This window comes from Triturus cristatus, chromosome 10, assembly GCF_964204655.1.
Source record: "Triturus cristatus chromosome 10, aTriCri1.1, whole genome shotgun sequence".
Classification (NCBI taxonomy): Eukaryota; Metazoa; Chordata; class Amphibia; order Caudata; family Salamandridae; genus Triturus; species Triturus cristatus.
In genome coordinates this window covers 1113616078-1113622077 of record NC_140593.1, presented here as the reverse complement: position 1 = coordinate 1113622077, position 6000 = coordinate 1113616078, and the positions used below count along the sequence as shown (strand labels likewise).

Below are 6000 nucleotides of genomic sequence, written 5' to 3'. Positions count from 1 at the left end.
TGGAGTCCCCCAACCTCAAGCTGTCAGGAAAGCACCCCCCCCCCCCCTACAGCGCCCCTTCCCTCTAACCTCGGCTGGCTTTGGATATGAAGGTCCTCACACCCCTTAATTATTTCCGGAGCCCCCTGAGACCAATCTCCTGAGAAGATTCGATTCGACTATAATGCCACAAGAGTATGGGGCCAGCCGGATCTCTCACTGGAATCAATCTGAGAGCCCTGACAGCCAAAGGTGGGGCGAGCAGGGCCAACCCCCCCCCCCCCCCCCCTCATATAGGCGGGCTGGAGAGAGGGCAGGTGTCCACGGTGCGTGTACATGGCAGAGAAGGGTGTCTGCACGGTGCACGTCTGATTTCACACGCCCCTCTTTGGAGAGAGAGATGCGGCCACTGCTGGGTATCCTGAGCGCAGATTCCGCCTGCGCCCGTCCTGTCCCACGCAGTGCCCGCAGCAGCCACAGGCGTGCACAGGCAGGAGGCAGGCGCGCAGGGCTAGGGGACCAGCGGGGCGCCTCTGTGTGGGCTGTACGTGCACCGGCGCTGTACACACTCCCGCGGATCCCAGCGCAGCGCCCTGTTGGAGCCTCAGCTGAGGGGGCAGCGCGCACTTGCATTAGTTACCTGGTAGCAACTGGCACAAACAGACGCGTGCCACCTGTAAGAATGACTTGAGCGGGCTCGTTCTCTGCGAGTTACGAGCTTGGGAGCGAATGCAGTGCTATGTGCCGGACCCTGACCAGGCAGCACTTTAGTCAGAACCTATGAGCAGGGGCGGGGAGAGAGACCCCCACTGTTGAAGAGTGACCCACACATCTTCAATTCCATCACGCACCCTCTGTGCTCGGGGATATAATCGGAAGTCTGCAGCGTATAGGAGGAGAGAAACTTCCAGGAGTGGAAAGGGGAACTCGCCACGGCAAGGTGAGTTAAGAATGCAGTGCTATCTAACGTGCATGTGCATAAGGCGCGCCTGCTGTGGCTTTTAGCGCCTGCGTGCCTAAGAGGGTGCTGTTTCCTCTCAGCGCTTGTGTGCTCAACGTGCGCTGATGCGGCTCTTACCGCTTGTGTGTATAGTATACGCGCACCTGGTGTGGCTTCAAACGCCCCTGTTGCTACTGTGCATTCTTTGCGCGTCTGTGCATAACGCATGCGTTGCTGCTGCGGCCTCTTAGCGCTATAATGCGCGTGCTGCTGTTGTGGCTCCAGTAGGTGTGTGCATAACGCGTGTGCTTGAACTCTTAGCTTGTGTGTGCATAACGCGCGTGCTGCTGCTCCCTTTTAGTGCTATGCCCAGTGTGCTGCTGCAGTAGCCTCTCGGCGCCGCTTGTGTAGGTTACGCGGCCGCCCCGGCTGCTGTTATGGCTTCAGCGCCTGTGGGCTGACCAGGCAGGGTGAGTTAGCTGGAGTGTGAGCCGGGAGTACACCAGCAGTCTTAGAGGGTTTTCCGTAAAGGATCGCAGGGGTTTGTGGTGGGAGTATTTGGGGAGGGGGTGTTTTAATGTGAAAGCCAAAGTGAAGAAATAGCACGTACCCCAGGGTGGTGGGTAGTCAGGGCGTTGAGATCTTTGCTCCATATAGCTAAACACGTATCTATAGTTATCACTGTCCATTGTTGAATGCATGGATCGATCAATGTCTCTCCCATACAGCTACTCGTTCATTCTGGCATGTTTCCATCCATCCATCCATTCATTAATACGTGCATACATTTATGGCTGCATCTATCCACCCACGCATTCATCTATCCGTCCACGCACTAACATCCTCGTGCTTTCATCCATCGCGTCAATCTGTAGAGTAATTAATCCATCCACCCATCCATCAATTCATTCTTCCACGCATTCATGTCTGCATCCACCCTTCCTTCCCTTCACGTGCTCGTTGATTCACACGCGCATTCAGTGGTCGGCCCATTCACTAGTGCACGTGAAGTGTAGCGCTGCACCCCATTACTTCATACCGGTGCGGAGTGCCGCTACACTTTAGAATGTGGCATAGGCCTCGCATGTCTAAAGAGGTCCACATGGCGGCCCCCTCCATGGGAAGCGCCCCTTCCGGTGTGAGACACTGAATAGTGAACTTCACGGTTCCTGGGGAACTAAGCGGGACGGGTCACAATACACAACCCCGACCACTGGACGCGGCTGGTGACTTCACGTGCTAGTCTTCGATGGTTACCGTTAATTCCGCCACCTCAAGGGGAGGGGCCTGGTATTTTACTTGAGAATCTTCACCAGGCACGAATCGTGTCTGTTTACTTGTAAATGCCGACGCTGGCTTTTAATAGGCACCTTCACTGCCACGGAATGAGCAGGAAGCAACGGGCGCACTCACACTTTATACTTTGACAACAAACTAGCAAGGAACGTGCGCACTTGGCACAATGTGGCAGAGGGCACACACTCGCCATCAACTGGCGCAGAACATGCATACATCACACTGCCCGTAGACTGGCGCAGAACATGCATACATCACACCGCCCGCAGACTGGCGCAGAACATGCATATATAACACTGCCCACAGACTGTCACAGAACATGCACATATCACACTGTTCATAGACTGCCACAGAACACGCATACATCACACTGCACATGACTGGCACAGAACACGCATACATCACACTGCACATGACTGGCACAGAACATGCATATATCACACTGCACATGACTGGCACAGAACATGAATGTATCACACTGTTCATAGACTGCCACAGAACATGCACATATCACACTGTCAATAGACTGTCACAGAACATGCACAAATCACACTGTCCATCGACTGGCACAGAACATGCATATATAACCCTGCCCACAGATTGGCAGAGAACATGCACATATCACACTGCACATGGAGAGCACATAAAATGCATATATCACACTGCCCACAGACTGGCATGGAACATGCATATTCCACATTGCCCATATACTGTCACAGAAAATGCTTTTTCATACTGTCCGTAAACTGGCACAGAAAATGTATATTTAACAATGCATATTAACGGTCACAGAACATGCATATTTAACAATGCATATTAACGGTCACAGAACATGCATATTTAACAATGCATATTAACGGTCACAGAACATGCATATTTCACACTGCCCATAAACTGGCACAGAACATGCATATTTCACAATGCATATGAACTGGCACAGTACGTGTATATTTAACACTGCATATTAACTGTCACAGAACATGCATATTTCACACTGCCCATAAGTGTGAAATATGCATGTTCTGTGACAGTTAATATGCATTGTTAAATATGCATGTTCTGTGCCAGTTTATGGGCCATAAACTGGCACAGAACATGCATATTTAACAATGCATATTAGCGGTCACAGAACATGCATATCTCTCACTGCCCACAGTCTGGCAAAGAACATGCATGCTTCAGCAGTCACTCTGAAACGAAGTAGCACGAAACATGCATAATTCACAAAGCGCACAAATTGGCACAGTACGTGCATGTTTCACAATGAATAAACACTGACACAGAACATTCATTTTTCACAGTGGCCATAAAACGGCACAGAAATTGAATTGCGCTGACCATGACTGACGCATACGATTCCACGTCTCCCGGTCCTTAATGTGACTGTGACGTTTCTGTGCACGCACAAGTGCATACACTGAGGCGTGACATTTCACTTAACGTGCGTCTACAGTGCATGGAACATGAACGCTTCAATAGGTACTCAGACCTTCCTAGACCATGTCTATGTCAGAAAGGCACCAGCGCACGTGACACTCTGCACGCATCCATCTCATGACAGACACAGTGCGCGTGAACTGCTCAGCGAAGGTGCTTTTCACTCCAATTTGCGGACTGCTAACGAGAGTAGAGGTGGGGGCTAGGTGGTAAGAGGCGCTACACTCCGCATAATTTCTTGTTGCCATCAAAACTTTAAGGGTCTGATTCCGTAACGGGGGTAACGCTGTGGAGACCGCAGGGGTCTGAGGTTAGATCGAAAGTGACTTTAATAGAAATCACTGCCTGCCCGGGTGTCTCATTCCATCAGGACTGTGTGGGCTGACGGCCGTGAGGGGGAGGGGTCAGTCTTTGCTGGGGGTGGCCTTGACAAGCCGGGCTGTCTCACCGCCGTCTCGGCCCCCAGAGGCTTGCGATGATCCGTGTCCGCCTCCCACGGAGACTCTGCTGAGGCAGGAGGGGGTCTGTGGGGGTCATGGCGGAGGGGTGGGATGAAAGATGACTGGCTTTGGATATGTGTTATGTTATTAAGCTGCCATACTATGCGCTATTAGACATGTTTATGTCGCTTTACTCTTCTGCCGCTATTGTGGCTTCTCAGCGCTTCATAACAGCTACTTCTTGATTTCGAGGAATCTGACACAGAGTAGTCCAGGTTAGGGCCACGATCAGCAGGGAGCGAAACATTCTGAGAAACGTGAAACCCGCCCATTCATAAAACAAATTCACTCTCAGGAAAAAATATCTTGGAATTTTCGCTCCCGAACCTTTCCTATGAGATAGTGAAACATCACAAAAGGACACGAAACACCGCAAATAGATGAAAATGTGTGGATTTTCTACTGCGTCGAAATAACAAAAGAGGAGGTTCATGATTAATTTCACCCCCGCCCCCCCCCCCCCATTAAGAAAACAATGACCCCCAGTTATGAAGCAGTCAACCATGCTAGACCGTCAATAGATGTCTGGGGTTCAGGTATTACGAGCTATGGGTGTGCTTAGTCATTTTTATGTGAATGAGTCGTAAAGTTTAGTGTCAGTGTGCGCCTCACGCAGTCACTACAGCAGGTGGGCACTATCTCGTCAATAGGCTTGCCATCTGCGCATCTGCGTTGTTATTTCAGCGCCTTAACTGGAGTTAGCAAAAGTTGCTGAGTCATTACAGCCATTGACTGGACTGTCAGGGCTGCTGGGTAAAGGCTGCAGCCAAGCTTGAGAGTGCGACAAGGGACAGCTGTCCATCTCTTCATATCTTGGTGAATATCACCTTAGCGAAGCGCACTGTTCTCTAGTACCAAGGAGCCGTTTGCTCCCTCGCACCCTCACTGTGCACCTGCCTGCCGAGTACATGTTTAGTGTTGAATATAGCACCCAGAAGTCCCGAAAACCCTGATTTACGGCATTCGTAATAACTAGAAGATTCGATAGTTGGAGTAAAGCAGGATAATATGGTTCGCCAAGAATCACACAATTCGGCAGCACGCAGAAGCCGAGATTAGAAGCTGACCACTTTGATACCGTAGGACAATGTCATCTAAGATTACAAATACAGGCTGTTTGTGTATTTATCCAGTGCTTTAAATGGGCCGGTACTGTCCGGTACGGAGTACCGGCACTTCCCTATTTATTGATGTGTGTTGTAGCGCTGACAACACAAGTGCACAACTGAGAAAATGTTTTTTGTAGCAGGAGAAACTCTAAAATCGCACGTAGAAAGGTATGGTATGTGGTTAGATGAAGATCAGGTTACAGAACTCAAGCATTGACGGAGAGGAGAGGTCTGTCACATCCTCTGGTGACAGTAGAAGCATTCTCTACCGTAGTTTTGTATATTTTTCTGCATGCTGAAATTTTCAGGTTAAATTTGCCCCAAATCACACAATTTTTGGTCAAGTACCAAACTGGGATTTGAGACAAGTTTTGCATGTTCCAAGCCAAGTAAGTAAGGCACTAGATTCTCCCTCTCTTAATATCTCTTAATCGGTTTGAGACACGTTGCTACACTGTTGCTCCTTTCAGAGAGCCTGTTTACGTCAGCAGCAGTAGTCCACGTCAGTAGGCACGGCAGTACTGCTGGGGGATGCTGTTAGGGGAAACTGCACCGACACTCTTTTGGGAAGCAACGATGCTGCCCAAAATTAAAACAAACAAAAGATAAAATAACGCTTGATCGAGTGAATTAGGGGAATTTTATAACGCTACTCCAGAGATTGATCGCGTCGAGGCACATTCTGGCTAAAGATATTTCTCTAGTTTTGATTTTCAGTGTGCTACTAGAGTGATTGGTA

At 49.8% G+C, this 6000-nt stretch overlaps 1 protein-coding gene across 2 annotated transcripts in view; it reads left to right on the top strand.

Annotated features, from left to right (window-relative positions):
• The first annotated feature begins 352 nt into the window (after positions 1-352).
• The window catches only part of SSTR5 (somatostatin receptor 5), a 156306-nt gene continuing 150658 nt past the window's right edge, over positions 353-6000 (top strand). Inside the window, exon 1 of one of the 2 annotated variants that reach the window (XM_085630224.1) lies at positions 353-919. The gene's annotated coding sequence lies outside the window, so the exon portion shown is untranslated. The remainder of the gene's footprint in view (positions 920-6000) is intronic. The other variant, XM_085630225.1, reaches the window with a different exon arrangement.